The sequence below is a fragment of the Pinus tabuliformis genome, chromosome 9 (assembly GCF_031772625.1).
Source record: "Pinus tabuliformis cultivar Carrire ecotype Pingquan chromosome 9, CPIR1, whole genome shotgun sequence".
Taxonomy (NCBI): domain Eukaryota; kingdom Viridiplantae; phylum Streptophyta; class Pinopsida; order Pinales; family Pinaceae; genus Pinus; species Pinus tabuliformis.
Genome location: NC_142307.1, coordinates 1,452,059,568 through 1,452,083,784, shown reverse-complemented (window position 1 = coordinate 1,452,083,784; position 24,217 = coordinate 1,452,059,568). Strand labels below are relative to the sequence as shown.

The 24,217-nt window shown below is 40.3% G+C and overlaps 1 pseudogene across 1 annotated transcript in view; it reads left to right on the top strand.

Annotated features, from left to right (window-relative positions):
- The window catches only part of LOC149154057 (insulin-degrading enzyme-like 1, peroxisomal), a 681,568-nt pseudogene that overhangs the window by 354,521 nt on the left and 302,830 nt on the right, over positions 1–24,217 (top strand). Inside the window, exon 14 of the transcript XR_016262205.1 lies at positions 4,755–4,858. The product of XR_016262205.1 is annotated as an insulin-degrading enzyme-like 1, peroxisomal (transcript). The remainder of the gene's footprint in view (positions 1–4,754; positions 4,859–24,217) is intronic.

Genomic DNA, 24,217 nt, shown 5'->3' with positions numbered 1-24,217 from the left:
GCAAAAAAAACCCATTTGAGAAGAGATTGCGCTGAACCTCGGGTCCGAATTTCAGAGTTTTTCGCGCTATATTTGCGGAGATATGTTCTGAGGAAGTTGATCTTTTTGCAGAATCCTGAATTACATTCCAAACAGGTGACCTGGGGACAATCGTCATAACTTTCTCTTTGAGCATCGGATTGAAATTTCATAAGAAGGTACAGAAAGAGGACGGACTGTAGTTTCTTGTAGATATTTTTCAGAGCCAAAGGTCTAAATAGTGACATGTGGCACTTCATACAAGTTCGCTCTTCTGGAAAGGTCTATAATCAGGTCATCTTGGGAGATTGTGCATAACTCTTGGAGAATCCAATTTGGATCAGACTGGTGGCATTGGAAAGAGGACACAGAGGGCTACTACAGGTTGCAATTTCAGAACTTAAAGATCCGAAAGTACAGAGTTACAGTCGTTTCAAGATCGAGCTCCTAAAATCAAGAAAAAGCAAGATGAGGAAATTTGATGGCAAGGATCCGGTAAATTGGATACTTCAGATGGAGCAATATTTTGATCTACATGGTGTACCACTGTTACAAAAGGTATGTATTGCATCTTCATATTTAGAACCGGATCAATTTTTATCGTATGAAGGGCTTTGTTCTCGTAAAAAACTTGTTACGTGGTCAATTTTCATGGAGGAAATGATAGCACATTATGAGGATACAAAGAGCAACACCTTCTTTAGAGCGACACCACAAAAATTGGAAAGAGTAAAAGGGCTTTGTGACATAGTGGAAAGCAAAATTATGGAAACCAGGAAGCATACCCCTCACAACTATAAAGATGGAAGTGTTGTTTCTCCTAGCCTTCCACAACCTACAAGGGTTACACCACAACAATTGGAAGAAAAAAGAGAAAAAGAGCTTTGTTACAATTGTGATAGAAAATGCACTAAAGGTAATGAGTGTGCTGAGAAGAAATTATTTTACATATAATATGAAGAGGAGGAAGAAAAGGACTAAGAAACATCAAAAGAAGAAGATATATTCCAGGACCCCACCCCAGAAAAAGAAGAAATGAATCAGACCATATCTTGTAAAGCATTGACAAGAATTACCACTCCTCAAACTCTTAACATAAAAGGACATATCAAGAAGAAAAAGGTGCAAGAAGTGAAAGATCATATTGAGAAAGAAGAAATGAATCCAACCATATCTTGTAATTCATTGGTCGAAATTACCACTCCTCAAACTATCAAGATAGAAGGACATATCAAGAAGAATAATGTTCAAGAAGTGAAAGATCACATTGAGCATCAAGAAATGAATCCGACCATATCTTGTAAAGAATTGGAAGAAATTACCACTCCTCAAACTCTAGAGATAGAAGGACATATCAAGAAGGAAAAGGTTCAAGCAGTGAAAGATCACATCGAGCATCAACAACAAGTTCTCCAAATTTTAAAGGATAACGCCACTTTGGTGCAAAATCAAACGAAACAACAGGTAGATCAACATCGTAGTGAAAAATGTTTTGATGTAGGTGCTTGGGTATTTTTACAGCTACATCTCAAGCAAGCTATTTATGAGAAGGAAATGTTGGCAATACTACATGCACTTTAAAAAAGGTGACCTTACCGAATGGGAAGACTCTTCAAGGATGAGGATGTGGAAGCATTGTTTTGTGCTATTTCTATTATCCAACCAGATTGGATAAATGAAGCAAGGGATGAATGGAAGAAGGATGAAGTAGTATGGCCACTTATTCAAAAGTTGCAAAAGATCCCAATTCAAACAATATTGCTAGAAATTGAAGAGGAAGGAAAAATCATATTAGAACCTGGAGCAGTCACAGAAACAAGAACCCGACAGCTATGAAATCGATCAATTTCAGAGTATCTCATCAGGTGGAAGAACTTACCCGCTGAAGATTCCACATGGCAGGACAAGAATTTTATACAGAAGCATCAAGAACTACTCAAGCATTGAGGACAACGCTTTTTGAAGGAGAGGGGCATGTTAGGCCCCTATACTACTAGAGTAACCCCTTATTGTTATTAGTACAACCCACTTATTATATTGATGTACCCATGTAGTGCCCATATTGTTACTATTGTGCCCCATAGAAGCCCACTATTGTTATTATTGTGCCCTTACATTATTATTGTTATGTCGGGCCTGATTATGTTATGACCCCTTAAACTCCTATATATAGAAAGGAGGTCTTTTCATTTGTATCATCCAAGAATTGTTCATTTATGTAATGTAAAGGAGGTTGCCCCTTCGAAGAGGCTGAATTCTAAGGCGTTGATCTATCTTTTCTATCTTTTCTTAAGCTGGTTTCATAACACCTACTCTTATACTTTTCCTGTTGGTCCTTCAACGGTTGAGATTAAATCTCTAATCAACGACTAAGATTAGATTTGGCTTGATCCTTATCCTTTGAAACCTTCTAACCTAGTTTTATATTAATACCCATTAATATTTTATTTTCCTAAGTTTAGACTTAGGAACTCCATTAAAAATATTAATTATTTTAATATCTCCTTAACCGGGTAGAATCTGCCCAACCATTTCTGGGTCTTGGAGATCTCATGTGTTTTAGCCTCTCCACCAATTTTCATGGCTAGAGCACATCTGATGCTACCCCAAATCAACAATATCTTCACAACAGGCCATACTTGCAGCAATGTATTCGTCCTCGGCAGTGCTTGAAGCAACCGATTTTTGCTTCCTGCTCATCCAAGATATTAAAGCAGACCCTAATGAGAAGCAACACCCAGACGTGCTCTTACGATCCACCACACTGCCAGCCCAATGAGCATCTGTATATCCATGTAGCCTCAAATTACCGGCAGTGTATCTCAAACCATAGTGGATTGTGCACCGGAGATATCTCTAGAGATTCTTAGCAGCAATCCAATAAAAGTAATGAGGCTCGACCATAAATTCACTCAACGTGTTCACAACGAAGCATATGTCAGGACGAGAGTTGACCAAGAACATCAAGGCCCCCACAAGTTGACGATACTCGAAAAGGTTCACTAATTCGGGCCCAACAACACTTCCACATAGCTTCTTGATGTTGAGTTCCATCGGAGTATACATGGATTTGCAATCCACAATCCCACATCTTTCAAGTTGCTTCACAATGTATTTTCCCTGAGAAAAGAAAATATCACTTGGCTTTTGCCAGACCTCCAGTCCTAGGAAGTAGTGCATCAGTCCTAGGTCCTTCATCTCAAATTCGGAAGCCAACTCCCTCTTGCATTGATGAATGAGAGGGTCATCACCTATCAGAAAGAGATCATCCACATAAAGAACCAGAATGAGAGGCCTGTTCTTTTCAGCCTTGAAGTATAGGTTCGGGTCAGCATCGCTCCTTGTAAATCGCATCTTCATAAGATAACTATCAATCCTCTCATACCAAGCCTTGGGGGCTTGCTTCAACCCATAGAGGGCTTTCTTCAACCTGCATACACGTGTCTTACAATCTTGAACTTCGTACCCCTCGGGTTGTTCTACATAGAATTCCTCTTTAAGCGAACCATGCAAGAAAGCAGTTTTGACAACCATTTGGTGTAGGCTCCATCCTTGCAAGGCAACAAGGGATATGATCGAACAGATGGTGGTATATTGGGCAACTAGTGCGAATATCTGCATCGAGTGATTAGCATCTGCATCGTGGCGTTGTTTCATTTGTTGGATCGAATAATTAGCGTCTCCATTATTACGACTCAAGTTGCCACTATATTCACCATAGTCATTCTGTCGCGACACCCAAGTCATTACTCAAACAATGGTCCACAGTTACTAAGTGTTGGATTATTGGTTTATAATTATCTATTTTTTCATCTTATAAAGTATTCATTGTTTGCTAATATACTTTATATCACAAACCATGGTACACGGTAGTTTATAGTTTTCTAATTTTATTTATTTCATCAACCTTATGATTAATATCCTTTATATCACATATATTAGAATATTAGTAAATAAGTTCATATTAAATATTAATAAAATTTATATTTTATATATGATAAATTAATATAAGAAGATTTAAATTTTTTTAGCTATCTATATATATATATATATATATATACTCGAACTTAATGACGAACCTTATTCGAATCTTATCTAGAAATTTGAATTTGAATCGAATTTTATCGTTGTTGAACCCGAACCATGTGACATTGCTTTCAAGTGATCAATCAATGTCATCAGAATCTCTTTCCTATGCAACTGGGTGTGTCGTCCTGCAATATGACAGGTAACAACACCCAACAATCACCACAAACAAAAGTAAATCATCTCCTCTGCCAATCACAGATACTAGTGCAAACAATATTTTCTCTACTCAAGAGTCAAAACACACACAAATATTGTTATTATTATAACCTATTTTGGTGTCCTATTCTATTGATTTTGGTGCACAAGGTTTAGTTTAGGTGGGAAATGTAGATGCATTTTGCCAAAAATTTAAAAATGCATACTTTATGTTGCCTATGCATGTTATTGATAATTCTTGGTATTTGCAAGGGAGTAGTTCTTATGATTATGTCAAAGTGGTTTGTTGCTTTTGATAGTGCAAGTGTCATGATTCTGTTTATGCATGTAAACAAAAGTCTGGAGTTTTAGTGCTTTACTAATTATTGTTTGTCATTTTGTCAATGGCTGTAAGTCTATAAGGGATTTGAAATTTTGAAAAAAATTGTTTCCTTTTAAGGTGCATAGGAATGATAATTTGTTATTGTAAAAATTATGTGTTCAATTTTCAGCTATATCCACCACAAGACTGGATTGTGGCTTCATCCTTGCCTTTCAATTTCAACCCAATTACGATTCAAATGGTTTTGGATCAGCTAGTTCCTAATAAATCCAGGTAATACTAGATTATCATGTATGTTCTTCTTTTGTAAATGCAAATATTGTATGCAAATGTTTGAATTTGCTTGTTTTCCTACTTTAAATATTGGAGTTGCATTACTTCTGTATATTTCTTACAATTTGCAGTGTTTTTGAAATTGTTTTATATGGAAAAGAAATCTTCCATTTTCATTTTAATGTGTCTACATTTTTGGAGCTACATGTGATGTACCTACAATAAATTCAGTAAATATAAAGTTTAGTTTTTACAGGATTATAATTTTTGGAGAAAATATTGAATGATAATAGAAATCTGCATATCCATAGCATTTATAGATCATGCCACACACATTATTAGAACCAATACGTTCATTCTTGGCCTGTGATACTTATGTAGTTTAAACTTTCTAGATCATATGTTTGGTAGGAATCCTTTGCTTGTCAAATGGTACTCTTACAAAAGTTGCTATTTCTGGTCTGCAAGTTTTATGGGAAGTAAATCTAGCAATATCACACATCTATTTTGTGTTATTGATCATATTCAAGAGTAATTTTCCTTCTTTTTTTTAAATTACTAATTTTCAAGTACAAGGATGCAGTAATTCTCATCTTTGTTGTAATTATTCATAGTGTAAAGTCCCTATTAGGAAAATTGACAGTGATATTAAGAAAAAATACACATGGAACACAAAAATATTTAGACAACAATTAAACACCCACAAATTGCACTAGAACTGCGTCAAACTGAATCATTTTATTATCAAGAGGAGAGTACAATTCATGTAATGTGTGCACCTGGGCATGCCAAAGCAAGCTAGACAATCCTAGGTGAAAAAGATGTTGCACAGATGCAAGGAAAAGACTTCTCCTCAATGTTCTGCACAGGCCCTGGAAATTCTGCAACTGTTGGCTGGAAGAAACCCCGGTTTGAGCCCCCAAAAGTGCTCAAAAAACTCCACCAAATTAATCTTGGAGACTCCACCACAAACCCAGAAAAACCCAAGAAGGGTTTGGTCTAGTTGCAACCTTCCAAAATCACCCCCAATTCCTATGAGCTCCTCCACTGACTGGAAAATTCGTCCTACAGGAAATCAGCCTCTACAACCCCTCCAAAATGTTGAGAAAATTCCCCCAACAAGCCTTCTTGCACCTCCTAGCAAGCCAACCCCAATATTTCTTAGCCAAGTCCTCCCCACAATCAACCCACACATAGAACTGCACAGTCCAGAACCCCATCTGCGTGGGCCCCAGGAAGAATAATTTGACCTGGGCAATAGTCACACCCTCAGCCCACAAATCCACCTGAAATCTGCTGCAAAATGCCCAAGGATTGGTCCTCCAAAAACCCAGAACTAGCTCAGCCGGAATCCCTCTCCACAAGAGTACGTGGTCCCTTTTTCTGTGCCCAGATTGCTCCACAGAGCAGCTTGAATTTCCTGCAATCTTCCCTAGAAATCCTCCAAGGAATTATGGCAATGCTCCCCTAGGGTGGCACTCAAGGTCCATCGAAGGAGTGAGATTTCCCCTTAGAAATCTCTGGTGCTGAACAACACTTTGTGACCCAACTAAACAACTTGAGCAACAATGGTGTAGAAGTCAAATTAGCAAAAGGTTCTAAATGCTGCCTTCAACCCTCTATTTATAATTGTTTCTCTCCTTTCTTTGTGGGTCCCTCCTCCAACTATTTCGACCTCCTTAAAACAAAATCGATTTTCCTCCAAGGGGTGCGTATTTCTTTGATGGGTTGTAATGTCCCTTCCTAAATTATTTTGTTACAGGTTTAATTTCCCACAATTTTGGATAATTTTGGAGACCATGGAACCCACTCAATTTTGACATAGGGACTTAGGGAAGAAAAGGAGGCTGAATTACTTTGTTAGTGGAATGTGGGGGCCACCCACATGGGAAAAACACACTTGGCCAAGTGAAGAGTTCGAATAGCCTTGGAGGGAAGTCGAATGGCAAGGTGGAGGGGCCCACGTGGGAAGGAAGGCCCACGAAATTATAAATAGGAGGAGCTCATCTTCACAAAGGCATCTTTTGACATATTGAACTCAACCTTAGTTGCTCGAGCTGCTTAGCCGAGTCACTCGCTGTTTAGCACGAGCTCTCCAAGCGGAGAACTCACCCTCTCTTCAATGGACCATGAGTGCCACCCTAGTGAGGTTTCTTTCTATCATTTCGGGAGATTGCAAGTGGATATTTAGAGCCCCCAACTCAACTATCATTTAGCCGGTGCGTACTCCAGGAGGACACAGTAGTGGAACACGCAGTAGATAATTCAGTGGCCTTTCGGGGAGCAATTGTCGAAAGAGTTTTGGTGAAGGAAGTACAAGGGAAGACTAGCCTTTGGGAGGATTTTGGGAGCTGGAGATTTCTGTTTGGGAGCAGCGTGATTGCCAGCACTCAGGGCCAGCACAAGAATTCCTCACTGGGCACACGTGGGAATTTGTGGGTCAGTTTGTGGAGCAAGTATTCGCTGGGGGAGATAAGGGAAAGTTTAGGAAGGATTATCTCAGCCATTTTTTGTGTGTTTGGGAGGGCTTATTTAGGAGTTACAGGTAGGTTGTACCTTACAGTAGTTGGAGGAGGACGTAGCTCTTGGGAGGCTGAATTTCCGGGGTCAAAACCAAGCCAAACCCTTTCTGGGTTTTGATGGGTTTTGCTTGAGGAGTGTGGGGCTAATTTGGTAGAATTTTCTGAGCACTGGAGACGGGGTTTCCAGCAACATCTTTGCAGCAGACAACACAGTTTCATTGGGGTAGCGCAGGGCATCCTTGCAGCAGTTATTGACATATTATCACCTAGGCTTGATCACGCTTGCCTTTGAGGCAAGCCCAGGTGCACCTCTTCCACATTATTGTACTTTTCTCCCAGATTATAATAAAATGGCTCAACTGTTGGATATTTCTGGACTTTCTATGGGTGTGCATTGAATGTTTCAATTTCTTGGTGTTGTTTCTATTGTTTGCTTTGCTTATCACTGTTTTTCCTAGTTTGGAACATTACAGTGGTATCAGAGCCTAGATCTTGGCTCAACCATGGGAGACCAGTGTTGCGGGGGAGCGCCCCCCCCCCTCGCTCCCGCTCCCAATCCGCGCTCCGGGCGGGAGCGACTCGGGAGCGGGTCGGGAGCGCGCTCCCGAAATCGCTCCCGAAAAGGGAGCGATTTCGGGAGCGCGCTCCCTAAAAAAAAATTCGCTCCCTGCCTTTTCGGGAGCGTTTTGCCTTTTTTGCATTTTTTTTTTTTGTAGTAATGTTCGAAATGCAATTTTTTTTGAAAGAAACAAATAGTTTTTGAGTGGGGCAGCTTAATGATCAAGTCTAGGCCCTAGTATTGATATGCTATTCATGGTAATGTTAAATTCTTAAAGTAAAAGTGACATTTTCTTTAATTTTCATTTTCATCCTTTTACTTAAATTTTTAACATTACCATGAAATGACTCAGGATGTTTGAGAGTGGTTTCGTCCTCATTGGATTTCATATGGAGAAAGTAGAATTTTAGATTTCATTCAAAATCCAACAGACTTATCAGTTTTTCAGGATTTCAGGATTGGGGGATTGCAATGTTTCCATTGAATTTTGTCATGTATTAGGGTATGGAACTCGTATTTAATCAAGAGTACCAATCCCTCTATGTACCTTGGATGTTAGTGACATTGGTTGTCGAACTCCTCTATCATGACCCTTCTAAAAATGTACGCATCACTCAAACAAAATCTTGACTTGACATGTTATGCTTTTTCTATCTTATGTTAATGCTTAGAGGGTGATATTAATGACAAAGATCCCTATACAAATACAAAGGTAATGACAAAGATACCTCTGGATATTAATGCTTGGAGAGTGATATTAATGACAAAGATCCTGATTTTGCAACAAGACTAAAAAATTAGACATTTCTCATGGTGGCAAGATGCCCAAGCATAAGAAATAGATAATAGATTTACTTCTCTTTTCTAGTTTCTAGTAGCTTTTATAACTATTGACTCTTTCATATTTATTATGATATTGTTTTAAACAATATATGACAATTTAAGTTTGAAGTTGGCAATTATAACTCATTAGTAATGAATTATGAATATGATGCTTCATGAAAGTTGAAAGTTGTTTCATTTCATTTCATTTTATAACATTTCATTTCATGTTAGATATTATTTGTTGTAATGGTTACACTTAGCTTACAAGTACAACTTTGGTGATCAATGATGATAAATGTTATATATTGAATTTTGAAAGCTTGAAACTTTAAGATTGATGAATCATGAGACTCAATATGTTGTATGTTACTATGTTACTAACTTGCGGACGTGGTTGATGGAGATTATAACTTCTAGATGATTGTTGTTATATGGTTCAATCTATGCTTTTTTATGTTTTTTATATCTAATTCATCATTCTACATGTTTTTGTTGACATATATGTATCAAAAATTAAAAATATAAAAAATATATATATTTTTAAAAAATCGCTCCGGGATTCGCTCCCAAACCAGGAGCTTCTGAAAATGGTCGCTCCCGCTCCCGTTTTCGCTCCCGCTCCCCGCTCCCGCTCCCGCTCCCAAGTAACATGGTGGGAGACTTTTGTTATGAGTGAGGAGGACAGGCAAAATATCACCTACAGGAGACAAAGGTACTAGAGCCAGGAGAGGGAGTTAGAGATTACACCAGACACTAAGGAGCGTGGGAAGGATCTGGTAGTAGAGGACATGGTGGAACCCAAGAGTAAGGAGGATATGGCCTTTGACAGCCTCTTGAAGGCCCTTAGTGATTTAGCGAAGGGGCAAAAGGAGATGTTGGATGAGATCAAACAACAAAACCGGGACCGAAGCATCCACCGAGATTTCCTATTTGGGGAGACTTCTGGGGCCTCCCAACAGTATGACCACCCTTCACCAGCTACTCACCCACCAGCCTCAGGTGGGCCAACTAGGACCACGCTGCCTTCTTTCCTACCATCAGCACCTAGTGAGCAGGGTGGACTAGATGACCAGATGCCCATGGGGGAGTATTTCAGGGAATGGCAATCCATGGGGGAAGATTTCAAGGCAGCCCTATCTTTCAGAGACTATTGTCAGCTCAAGCAAAATGAGAAGGGCAGGAATTATGGAGGCTAGGGCACGCAGAGCTCCGAGTTGCAGCGTACTATTGGGAGGATGTACTTCCCTACATATGATGGCACTACCAAGTGCACAACTTGGGCTTGGGTGGAGAAGTTGGATACTTATTTCCAGCTCAACAGGATGACAGAGGTGGAAGCCATTAAAATGGCTACCCTACACTTGGAGGGGGAGGCACATGACTGGTGGTTTCACGACTTGTCCACTCTAGGGCATGCCAATGTGACTTCCTCTGAGGATTGTTGTCGCACAGATTGTCATGACAATGCTCAGACCAGGGGCTGTCACCTTGATCCCCGATCTCTTCGTTTAAGTCGTCTCCCGTGGCCAAGGGGGGTAGACCCTATGGGACAAAGGATGACCAACTGTGGACCAGTTGGGTTGGGAGACACAACAAGGGGAAACAAGCACTTGATTGATTTTATAAGTTAATGTGCCAGTGCCTTATGGAGTTAATGACTGAATAATTGTTTATCAAATACTGTAGAAATATGAACTCATTAACAATCATTTACCATCAAATAACCCAAACAAAGATTAATTTTACCAAATGCGAGATAATCGATAAATGCTCAATGGCTTAACAATATTCCAGCAATTAAAATTCGAAAGATTAAATGCTTTAAATAACCACGTAATTTTAAATGCTAACCAGTTATCACTTTCATATAGCTAATCTTCAAATGAACATTTAAGCATGTTTAACCACATAAAAAATGATAAATATTAATCCCACATCAAAATTTTAGCCTCAGCAGAAAAGATATATTGCAAACATGACAAATCCTTGAGCCAAGACTGAATCTGGCAAAATATTTCCATTTTTTTTGTATTTTTATATTTTCAAATAAAACAAAACTAAGCTAAGCAAAAACTAAAGTCTAAATAAATGAAACTTAAATCTAAAAAATCTAAACTATAGAACAAAATAAAAAGGCCTAAAGATTATTTTTTATGCTTTTTGGGATTTTATATCTTTTTATATTTTTTAAATATTATTAAAGTCAAAATTCAAACAAAAACCCAAAAAAATCTACAATCTAAATAAAACTAAAATCTAATCTAAATTAAAAGAAAACTTTTTATGCCTTTATGATTTTTTTTTTTCAAATAAAGTAAAACTGAACTAAACTAAATTAAAATGAAATTTAAAACTAAAAATTATTAAAAAATTTAATTCTAAAAACTAAATAAATCTACACTAAATGAATCCAACTCTAGAATTATCGTTTTTATGGCTTTTTTATTTTTTATTTTTATTTGATCCTTTTGAACTACTATTAAATCATGAAACAAAATAAAATAAATCTAACTCTACGTAAGCTAAAACAATCTAAATTAAATCTAAAAAGATATTAACCCTAAGTCCTGATATCCAATGCATATAACTACAAAACAAAAAGAAACAAAATCGAATGGGTTGATTGTGTGCAGGCCTGGAAATTTTGACGACGGATGAGGGATAGCAGTGCGTTGATTCTGCGTGAGGAGTTGCGACAACTAGCGTGCAAGTTATGCATGGATGAGGGCGTGAAAGGAACACGCAGAGGTTTGCTGCGGATAAGGTGAAGGGGCTGTGTGCCAGAGCGTAAGGGAGACTGCGTGAGCTGAGGATGGCAGCAGTGGATGGAGGTTTTGGAATAGCGTATAGCTGAGTGTATACAGCCACGAGGATGGGCAGAAACGCTTATATATGGCTGAGTGGGAGAAAAACGATGAGAGAGAGAGGGGACGCAGGGATCTAACACAGATAGTGAGCAGCTACAAAGGAGATGACAGTGTATGGAACTACCAATTGCCTTCTATTGATGATCTGTTGCCTAAATATCTCAATGAGTTGCAAGAAGATACAGTTCTGGACAGTAAGGTGAGAACCACGCGCAGAGGGGATGTTGAGTACCTTAGGATTGGGCTCAAAGGTTCAAAACCAAGCAGTGCAAAATGGATAGAAATTGGGCAGGCGATGAATCTATACCCTCGATTGATGCTTAAAAACCAACTTTTGGTGGTCCAAAAGCTTTTTCAGTGGGAAGGCCGTGATTCGAATTGGATCCTAAAACACTCTCTAAGTTTTCATGAACTCTGTAAAATTCATGCCAAAGTTTCAAAGTCTTATAAAGATCGAGCTTATCAGAAATATCCTTGAAACAATTGTAATTTGTGAACAGCGCGGAGCAACGAGGACCCTCGGTCAAGCGCGCAGACCGTTGGCCCATGGTAACACGCGCTATCACGAATTGGCAAAACAGGAGGTCTTTTCGAGAAATGGGGGTGGTTTCTGAAGTCGCTAATCACATATTGTCGGGCAAACCCCTGAAAGAAGGAAAAGCCCGAGCGCCTGGACCCGAAATGAATATGAAATGCAGAAAAGTACTGTTTCGGTTCCGTCGGAGCGGGGTTCCACAAAACCGGCAGGATATCGGAAGGGCTTCGAGGCGGTAAGCGGTTTCAACCAAGTTCCGCCCGATGCCACACAGCGAGTGACACGCGTCCAGCGGAAGAGAGAGAAAACCGCGCATATCGGACGGGTAACCATCGAGCTACTTAACTGCCCGATATGCACGACAACCGTAGGATTTGGGGGCCCCAGATCAACGGTGGAGACGCGTCCCGATAAATGACCGGATTTGACAGGATTATAGAGCAAGATCACATGGGATTTGAAGTCCGACATGGACGATGAGTTGGCAAAGATTCATGTTTCGTGGGCAATCTTGGAGCAAACAGAAATAACGGCCGTTCAAACATTTCCAAGAGAACTGACACTCAGTTCATTACGAAATAGGTGGCCACTTCCCTGTGAGGCATACCCAGTGTTGATTATGCAGAATAGAGGGATTCAAACAGATAGAGCTAGGGGAACCGGAAAGCTGGGGAGCGGAAACGAACAGTCGGAAAACCGATTGGCCTTAAAGCCACGAACTGACAGAGGAAGAGGGAGAGTTAGTTAGACGCAGAAAGTAGAGAACCGAAAGGAGCCGAGCTGACTTGCAGAAGCAAAAGGCAGCATCAAGCCAGACAAAGCCAGAGAGAGTCAGAGAGAGTCTGTGTACTCTAGAGAAGGCTTGAGAGGTTCAAGCAAACTTCTCTCTATATGGCTATCATGTATGAGTCTCAGATTGGGCTCATACTACTATGACCAGTAGAGGTCGAGTTTCAGTAAGGAGAGTCTGTGTACTCCGGAAACTTGGGGGATCCAAGTACAGTCTTACTGATTTATATCTGCTGTGTGAGACTCAAATTGAGCTCACTATTGTAAAAACTTTGCTTTGAAAACATAATAGAGAGGCCACCACTGAAGGTTGGACTGGGGGACGTAGCCCAGGAGTATTGGGTGAACTCCTTATTAAACTTGTTGTGGTTACATGTTTGCCTGTTATGTTTTCTTTAATTGCTTCAGTGTCTGTGTATTTTGCAATCTTATCGATCCGTTGCATAAAATAACATAGGCACATCCATTCCAGATCATAGGCACATAGGCACATCCATTCTAGATCATAGGCACATAGGCACATAGGCACATCCATTCCAGATCATAGGCACATAGGCACATAGGCACATCCATTCCAGATCATAGGCACATAGGCACATAGGCATATCCATTCCAGATCATTGGGAATCTGCACTTACTATTGGAATTTTGTCAAGGGGTTTTTGCAGTTGGCAACCCCCCCTGACATATTTGACCAAGAGAGGGGCTTTCGCATGGATTGATGGGGCACAGACAGCTTTTGATCGCCTCAAGGAGGTGATGAGCAGTTGTCCAGTTTTAACACTTTTGGACTTTTCCCAGCCCTTCACCGTGGAGTGTGATGCATCTAGGGAGGGAGTTGGAGCAGTACTATCACAGGATGGGCACCCCATTGCTTTTGAGAGTCGGAAGCTCTTACCCCATGAGCGGTCATATTCTATATATGACAAAGAGATGTTGGCCATCATGCATGCATTGGCCAAGTTCCGACAATATTTGGTGGGTAACAGGTTTTGGGTGAAGACTGATCACAACAATCTTCGTCACTTCATGGGGCAGCAGGGCCTCAACGACAGATAGTAGAGATGGGTCAACAAGGTGTAGGCCTATGACTTCGACATAGAGTATGTGCGGGGAAAGCACAATGTGGTGGCTGATGCCCTATCACGGAGACCCGCAGGCCTATCACTCATGAGCATCTGCCATGATTGGAAGGCCCAACTATTGGTGGAGTATTCCAAGGACAAGAGGGCATGCAAGATTCTAGAGGGTACCCACGCAGATGAGCGCTACCGGGTGATGGACGAGGTTATCTACTATAAGGGGCTTATCTATTTGGTGCCCAACTCGCAGTTGAGGGAGAGAGTGCTCCAGGCAGCACATGACTCACCATTCTCAGGGCAACAGGGGTTCAGGAAAACATATATGGAGTCAGGGAACGATTCACATGGAAGGGCCTCAAGGGGGATGTGCTGAAGCACGTACAGGAGTGTGAGGCATGTCAGAGGAACAAGGGGGAGTTGATTCACCCTGCAGGATTGTTACAACCGCTTCCCATCCCTGAGGGGAAATGGGAAAGTATCTCTATGGATTTCATCACAGGGCTCCCCACAGTGCAGGGCAAGGACTGCATTTATGTAGTGGTCGACCGGTTGACCAAGTATGCCCACTTTTTCGCCATCCCTACTAGATATTCGGCTGCACAGGTTGCAGAGCTATTCTTTAGGGAGATCTTCCGGTTACACAGGCTTCCCAAGAACATCGTGAGTGACAGGGATAGCAGGTTCATGGGAGGCTTCTAGCAGGAGCTTTTCAGGTTGCTTGGTACCGAGCTCACTCCTAGCACGAGCTACCACCCCCAAACAGATGGCCAGACAGATGGCCAGACGGAGCGAGTTAATCAGTGACTGGAGGGGTACCTGAGGAACTACGTGACTGGGCAACAGAGGGCTTGGATCCGGTGGCTGCATTTGGGTGAGTATTGCTACAACACCACCCACCACATGTCCATCAGTATGACTCCTTTCCGTGCCTTGTATGGTTATGATGCATTATCTTTTGCTGATGTTGTTTTTGGAGACAGCCGAGCCCCAAAGGCCAAAGATTGGATCCAAGAGAGCCAAGACATCCTCAAGGCTCTCAAGGATAACTTAGTGACAGCATAAAACCAACAAAAGGTGTATGCAAACCAACACCAGACCGAGAGACATTTCAAGGAGGGGGATTTGGTGTACCTCCGGTTACAGCCGTACAGGCAGTCCACGTTGAAGCAGAAGGGGGCCGAGAAGCTATAGCCTCGCTTTTATGGGCCATACAGGGTGATCAGGCGAGTTGGGGAGGTGGCCTACGAGCTGGAGCTGCCTTCGGGGAGCAGGATTCACAATATATTCCATGTCTCATGCCTTAAAAAGGTGTTGGGGCAATAGGTGACAGCAACAGTAGAGTTACCCCCATTGGATGATGAGGGCCACTTGGTTCTGGAGCCTAAGGCCATTTTGGAGAAGAGGGAAAGGAAGCTGACGAACAGGACCATCAGGGAGTTCTTTTTATGCTGGAAGAACTTGCCGGATGAGGATGCCACCTGGGAGGGTGAGCACATTTTGGAGCACCCAGCTTTGAAGTTGCTTGAGGGCAAGCAACATTTGGGAGGGGAGGATTGTCATGTCCCTTCCCAAATACATTTGTAACAAGCTTATCTCTACACAATTTTGCACAATTTTGCCTAGGAAAAGGACCCAACAGTTTCGACTTAGGGGGAGTATCTACAACACAGTCATTCAACTATCTTTAGGGAGTGCGTATTTCTAGGCCAGCAGTTGAGAACACGCAGTGGGGGAAAGAGCTACCTTGGGCCAGCCATTAGCCGGAGAAGCCAAGGAATCTGAAGGACATCATTGGGCCAACATTCAGGAAGAGTTTTGGGGCAAGAGAAGGCAACAAACCAGCAGTTCGAATTCCAGGCTTGGAGGACAACGCAGAGGGCCAGTTCAGTCAATTCGTGGGTCTTGAGGGGAAGAGCTACAACCCGGAATCTTAGCTGGGAAGGAAGGAGATTCATAGGAGGGATCATCTCAGTGATTTGGGGCATTTTCCAGGAGGTTTTATAGCTTCATTCTAGTAGACCGAGTTTTGCAGTTGCAACTGAGGTTGGGCTCCTTGGGGGTCGAATTTCAAAAGTCTGAACCAGACCAAACCCTTCCTGGGTTTTTCTGGGTTTAGGCCAAGGAGCAAGGAGTTGAAATCTCATAATTTTCTGAGCACAGGAAGCAGTGATTCCAGCCCTTCGATTTCAGTAGACAGTGTAGTTTCTGGGCAGCGCAGTTCAGTTTTGGTGCAGCAGTTGGGGCAGCCTTTAGTTCATCATTTTGTCATCTGAGTTTTGTCATGCTTGTCCATTGAGACAAGCCCACGTGCACCATTCTATTTTGTCATTGTATTTTCCCTTGAAGAATTAATAAAATGGCTCAGCAGTTCTCTATTTCCATTGTTTTCATGGGTGCTTGATGTAAATTTCGTTTTTCTGATTGTTGGATTGTTTGCATGCTTTGTTTATCACTTAATTTCCTATTTAGGAACGTTACAATGTAAAAGGTGTTTTCTATAGGAATTCTAGGGGGTATGAGTACTTAATTTTACACCTCAACTCCTAAAGTTTCTACCTAGACACACTTTGAGGGTGGAAGAATATGTCTAGCCCCATGTAGAGTCATTATTATTATTTTCTAGCAAAAAATTGGAAAATAATTAGCCAAAAATTAGTCAAAAAATAAAAATGAGAGAATAAAATTTTCTCCAAGTGGAAAAATAATTAAAAAGGAAATGTGCACTTTACAAAAACGGATCAAATTCAAAATAGAAGAAAGTTGAATTTCCAAGGCAGAAAAGACCCACAAAAAATTCATTGGGCTAAAAGGAAAATATTTTCTCAAGGGAAATCAATTTTTTTGGTCCTAGTGGTTATTATGAATTAGAGAATTTCAAGAGAATTATTCTTGAAGATTTTCCAGTGGTGCAAAACCACCCTAGGGTCAAAGATTAGTACATCCAGTGCATCAATTAAGGAGGCGATTTTTTTTTAGATATCTCTGCAGTAGTAATCAAGGGATCAAATTGTTTTGAGGAGGATCAAGCCATGGATCAAGTCAAGTCAAGTAGCCATTTTTTCCACTTGGAGGCTCTCATGCTCTCATTTTCTATATAAGGAAGCTCTAAGCTCCTCATCGTAACATGAGGTAATCTTTAGCTCTTGGTCAGTGAAGCTTTGCTATCCTTGTAATATTTTTTCTGAGCAATAAACTAAAAGTCTTTGGGGCAAAGCTATTGAGTTATTCTTCACTTATATGGTATAATTTTTCTGATCTCTTGTGCTTAATGTTCTACTAGTGGTTTATATTGTTATTTCCATTAGCTCTTGAAGATTCATTGGTGTACAATTTGAATTATCTTGCATGATTGTTTAAATTTGGAGAAACACACTAGGTGGAGCAGATCTATTAGTTTTCGGTTAAACCCTTAGACTCCTTTATCACTATGCTATCCAAATCTCTATGGATCTAACAATTATTTTTCAAGTGTGTAGAAAATAATTTTGTTGATCAAATCTTGAATACTTGGGGACATTCTCGGTTGAATTAACCAACTATTCAAGCATAGAAGTTGAAGAACCCATAGTGGGTCACTTGAAGACTTATCTTTAGAATCAAGAAAAGGGGTTTTCCTTACTACTTGCTCTAGATTGAATTTAATAATCTTTAAAATATTTCAAAATTTATTTTAGAACTTTGATGAATAGATTTGATATTTAAAGAGCTTATCATTGTAAATTTGTGAATAGATCTTGTGTATATATTCTCTCCTAACCTTGTATATATTTCCATCTATTTGTATATACTTGTTGGGTTTTTCTTGATTTTTCTTTGCAGATACGAAGGAAGGCATCAATTTTGGGCTTGGATCTATTGTATACGTTTTTTGAGGCTTGATCCCATCGAAGTTTTGAAGAAAATCATTTTCTAAAGCTAGGATCGGCCTCCTGGCCTAGATGGCTAGGGCTTTTGAGGGTAGCGAAATTTTTTTAAGGAGCCGTCTAGCATTTTAATGGTGGTCGCAAGGGTTTGAAGGCCTATTTTCTTCCAAATCGAAAATTCTCTAAGGGTTTTCCTCCATAAGACGTTTGCAAATTTTTTCAAGTGTTTTTCTTGGAGTTTTGGCCATTCTTCTCTTTAGATCTCATCTTCTAGGGTAGCCTCTAGCCTTAGGGCTTGTTTTGGCACCTTGTGAGGGATTATTTGTAGCTCATATAAAGTTTTGAGGCCTTTTCCTTGAAGGCCGAAGGCATTATAGCCCTTTTCTCTAGGTCACGGGCCCTCAAGGCCTTCTAGCTCTTGCCATTAATTTTATTTGCTAACCCTTGTGACTTTGCAAGAGGTTCAACGAATTTTTGGAGGATTTCCCTAGACATTGTTGGCATAAAAAATCATTTTCAAAGGGTCTTATCACTTGTAATTTTTTTAATGGAAGTCTCATATTTTTTAGACTTATTTCTTGAAGGTCGAGGAGCCTTCTCCTTGACTAAAGCAAAGGGCTTGTTAATGGTGGAGGACTGAAATTTTTTTAGCCTTGATCTTAAGAAAATCACCATAAAAAAATTTGATAAAATTTAAATAAATATTTGATTAATTTCTAGGTTGGCCATGTGGTTTTGGAGGCCTTCCTCCTCAAAGTCGTGAGCTCGTTTATGACTAGTATCATTTCTTGTTGAAGGTCGAGTGGCCTTTGAGGGTTAGATCAACTTGTTTGAGGAGTTTAGAGTCTTAATTGGTAGCTGATCTGGTTCATTTTTTATTATCTTGAGGAGATTGTGTTGTGAGATTCTTCTATCATTGTAATTCTTATTGTGTTGAAGGGTTTGTTCCCTTTGTCAAAAGGACTTCTTCTCTTGTAATATAATAATAAGATCTTCTTCTTGAGGAAGCTTTGGATCTCAATCCCATGGTATCCCGCCTCCTTATTTAAGTGGGAGGATTTCTATTTTCTTCTCTCTTACCCTTTAGATCTAGCTTATTAACTTGTTTCTCTTGCATTGCTAGTTTCATTGTTATCATAGTTTAGATTTGATCTCTTTAGTTGCATTCATTAATTAGCTACTTGATCTAAAGTGCATGTGAAGTATATCTTGCCTTTTGTTTCACTTGCAATTGAAGATTAAAGTATCATTTCTCTGATCTTGTTAGCAATCTCATTCACCATCATTCAGTTGTGCTTTGATCATACATCTTTACTTGTTTCCATTGTCCAATATAAGTAAATACATGTTAATAAGTATTTCTTGTAAAAGGTATTGTGAGATATTGCTCTAACACCTAATCTAATTGCATCTCTATTGTTTCATTGAGTAACATTCTAATTTCTTCATTGATCATTATTGTAAGCTAATCATCTTGTGCTCATAAGTGAATCTTGATTATAAGTGAATTGGCTCTTTCTTTTATTGAAGCATCATTGTCATTGAATCTCATTGGAAAATTTTCATTTGCATCCTAGATCTAATTTGCATTCTTAAAATTTATCTCCAAGCATAAGCTTGGTTGATAGAGAGATAGGACAACCTTCTTCATTTCCAATTTGAGAAGCTTGACCCTTAAGCAACGGTTAAAACGAGTGATCTTGTAGTTCTCTTGTGGCCGAGTCCCTTGCAAGAATGAAGGCCCTTGGGTTGCTAGAATTTCTAGGTAGTTATCGTTAGTGAGGCCTTAGCCTCCTTCCCCAATAGTTCTCCCAACAACCTTGTTCTAAGACTTGCTTCGATAATTGAGGAGAAGGCCTTCACCTTAGAATAGGCATATAATTAAAATTAACCAAGATCTTGCATCTCACATAGATAGATCTTGCATTCATTCTACATTTCAATTGATTATATGTAATTGGAATTGTGAGCTCATTTCATTTACTTATGAATCTTACATTGTTGTACTTGTCATTTTCAAGTTTATTGTCTCTTGAATATCATCTTTACTTGAAGTACAAGTCTTATTTATATTGCAAGTTTATTTCTTATTGCTCATATATCCAATTGTTGTAATCTTTTGATCTCTCGTACTAACCTTGTCTTGCAGCATTGCTTGTCTTGTGACTTGAGATATAGTTATTTTGTGCAAGTACTTTAATTTGTATTTGAGCATTGTTATTAAGGCACTGGTCTCATCATTGTTAATCTTGTTAAATTTCAAATTGATTTAATCAAATCTATCTCTTAGAATTCACATTGCTCAATAATGATTATCTTACTTGCCAATTAACTTTAAATCAAGTTTCCTAGAGGAGTAATTGCCTTGCTCTTAGTCTCCTAGAACTTGTTGTTCCAACAAGTTTTCCTCTTTCATTCATCTTTAGGGACTACCCCCCATAGCTTGTATAGGAGAGAGCTTAAACAGAGTGAGTAAAGAATAGGTGACAACCCCTATTCTGAGTGTTGCGCCTTAGGTATACACTTTGGGCGACAACAGGGCCTTATTATAAAAGGCTCAATGTTCCCTTTTTAGAATTTACGATTTGCTTTTTAAAATGTCGTAGTTTATTTGTTCTACATTTCGAAGGGTTTCTGGTATATTTTCGTATTTAATTTGTCCAAAATTTGGTAGGGATTTATTGGAATCACAAGTTTGAGTTGTAAACACTCCACAATCTGAGCGCCCTAAGGATTTTTCAGGGTGTTGAATCCATATATGGAGTCAAAAACCAATTTTAAACAACAAAAATTAATATTTGGCCTAAAAAAGTTCGTCGGATTGTGGAAAAAGTCCAAAACATAACATGTTTAGACAACTCCTTTTAAAACTCCATTGCTAGCTTAGCCCCTTGACTTAACTTGGATGGTATAGAAATACCCTACGGCTTGATAATGTTAAGTGTTCCATTAATTTGACCTTGCATACGCTTAATCCGATGCATAATAGCCAACCAACTTGTTGGAGTGGCTCCAACAGCTCCTTTTTTGAAAATATTCGGCCGATGAAAAAGGTGCTACGACCCAAGTGTAAGAGTTGACTTGCTTGCAATGTGCCATGGCCAACTTGAACGATGGAGTATTCGATCCGCATGTCGAGTGCTTGATTGAATTTAGATTTAATGAGGGTTGTAGCTTGTATATGTTGTTGGGGGCTCCATGCACAACATGCCATGTGGAACATGGATCATGTGGCATCTAAAAATATTTTCTCACCTTTTTACTCATGAAATACATGTTTGCATCACCCTTTGCTAATATTTGTACGTGACATGTCAAGTACATATTATTCTTAATATTTGAGCCTTTGTCAAGTTTTGGACACAAGCATCCATGGCCCCAAAGAAGTTGCCATAGTACCATGTCTACTTTGACCTGCTACCAACGAGCATCCATAGCCTCTCTCAATCTATCCTGTGAAAACACTTTTTTCCTATATTTTCATTTTTTTATGTGGGTCTACATAGAAGTATACAGAGTGGGTACTCATTAGATGTAGAATTTAATTCCGCATCAACGACCCATTGTGGGAATTCTAGGAATCGATGGGCCTTCCACACCTCGGCACCAAAGCACCGCGGGCCGATGATGCCATCTATGGCTGTTGGAAAAAAGGATAGGTGAAAAGCTCTTCAAACTTCATCTTCTCACAAAATAAACAAGCGAATGCTATTCTAATAAAACTCTCATAAGACCCTGTGCATTGGGATTTGTGAACTATTTTGGAAAAATGTGAATTGTGAGACCGCTATATTTAGAACTAAAAAATGAATACTACACGATAGGCCAAGGAGATGCATATAGACTCTATGGCACATGTTTATGTGGAAAAGACATAGGTGCACTTACAACATGGACTGGACAAACCTTAATGCGAGCACCCATACAAAACCAATGTAACATCCCTAATCAAAATATTAAGTGATAACAATAGTGAAATCATAAACATGCAATAAAAATTATACACACATGCTGAAATACCAGATTACAACTGAAATAACACCCAAAACGTTGAGCCTTTTTATTATATTAATCAGATGGAGTACAATGAGTAGGAACAAAAGAACCTGGGATTTCTACACCAAGAAAGGCAAGATCCTAGGTGAATATGATGGTACCCAAATGCTGGAAATGATCTACTACCAAATCTGCGTCCACCCAGAAAACTGTTGTTGCCGCTGGAAAGGAACCGCTGATTTAGTCCTCTAAACAACTCCAAAAATTCTGAGAAATTAGCCACAGGCACAACTCCACCAGCTCAACGAAACTTAGAAATATCTCGCACCCAAGTGGTGGAAATGGTCCCAGAATAAACTGTGTCCAACAATTTTTGTTGTTGACTGTTGAATGCAACTAGGAATTCTGCCCTCAGGAGTGCTCAGAAAATTTTGCAAAATTAATCCTAGCCTCCTCTCATAAAACCCACAAAAACCCAGAAAGGGTTGGGCCTAGTTCCAACCTCTGAAATTACCCCCAATTATAGCGTACTCCTCCTCCAGCTGGGTAATTCGTACAACCTGGAAATGCTGCTGCCAATGCCCTCCAAAATGCTGAGAAACCACCCCAACAAATCTCCTTATGACCTACAACAAAACGCAACCCCAAATTCCTGACCAAGCCTCCTAAACGAACAACCTCTACAAATGACTGTGCAAGCCTTGGTCTAATCACCTCTACGCATGCCTAGGGAAGATAAATTTGGCCTGAGGAATGGCCACTCAATCCGCCAGTCAATTCCCTGCAAAAACGCTGCTAAACCCCAAGAGAGTGTGCCCCTAAATTCCCATAACCAAATCTGATTTGTAGCTCACCTCCCACAAGAGTGCATGGTCCTTTTCTGCGCCCAGTCTACTCATGAATAGCCAAAATCTCGCTGAAGAATCCTCCTTGGAACAACCCCATGATAAAGAAAAGGATCCCCTAGGGTGGCACTAGAATTCCACCAAAGGAGTTGAGATTTCCCCTCGGAAACCGTGTGTGCTGAACAACAAAATGTTGACTTGGCTCAACAACTCAAGCAACAAATAGTATAATTTTCAGATTGATAAAAGCTCCCAAATGATGGCCTCTCCTCTTCTATTTATGCTTGCTGCCCTCTTCCTTTCCTCATGGGCCCCATTCTCCACTAGTACACCTTCCTTCTCCTTCCTTCTCTCTCCACAAGTGTGTTTTCCTAAGGGAGTGTGTATTCCTTTTGTGTGTGGCCCCCACAACCCACCAAGAATTCGATTTTCTCCCTCTCCTAAGTCAAAATACCCAAAATTGTTGCTAATTCCAAAATTGTCAAAAAGTGTAATATTTCCTAAGTGGCTTAGGAAAATTGGGGATATTACAGTCCTCCCCACCAAAAATTGTTTGTCCCCAAGCAATGCCTAAACAAGTGTTCCCACTATTTGATGGCCCAAACAGTCACTGCAAATAATATTGGGGTCCCAAATGTGCCACTAAGTCATCCTTGTCCCATGCACTATCTTGTCACAAAGGAATCCCTTGATACCAGGATCTCGAGCCACCCTGATCAGTGTGGAGCACCCCTTGCTCCACTCACTATCCAGCCAGGTGTAGGTACCAAAAACCCTCTGCATACTTTCAATAAGTAGAGCATCATGATAATGCAAGACTTTGTCCAACTCACCATGAAGTTTCCCTACAGAGTAGACCACCTCATGCACTTCAAGAGTTTATGCACTCCAAGAGTAAACTCTTGAAGATACACCCCAACCCCTATGGGGAGGAAGTCTCTCTAGCATGAGCTTCCCTTGATATCCTCTTGGTTACCAACCTGCCATGCTGATGAAGTCCCCCATAACGAGTCACAAAAGTCCAATGGAATATTTCAATGATCTCTCCCTGTAGCAGCCAGATCAACCCTAAAGGTTGTTGAGTTGTCTAGTACTACAATGCTCGGGTCCCATGCTCGTCTTAGAAAGGTGTGACCATGTTGTCGCTGCACCACTCTGACTCTAACAGGATTCCCATTCTGTGCACACTGTATCCTCCTCCCTGAAACCTGGTGGCGAAATATCAACGAAGGCCAAGCTCGTCTTGTCTAGGTATCTCTATGATGTCAACATCTACCCATCCATCGCTAATCCTGATCCTGAACTGCAACTGGAAAATGCTGCCTCACCAAACAATGGAGGCCTCAACGATCCCCCGTGTGTCAACCCCAAGTGAGCTAGATCACCCTCTGTTATGGTCCTACCAATGTTGCACGAAGCGCCCCCCCCCCCCACGGTTCCAAGCCTCGAATCACATCCCGTACGGAAGCGCCTAGG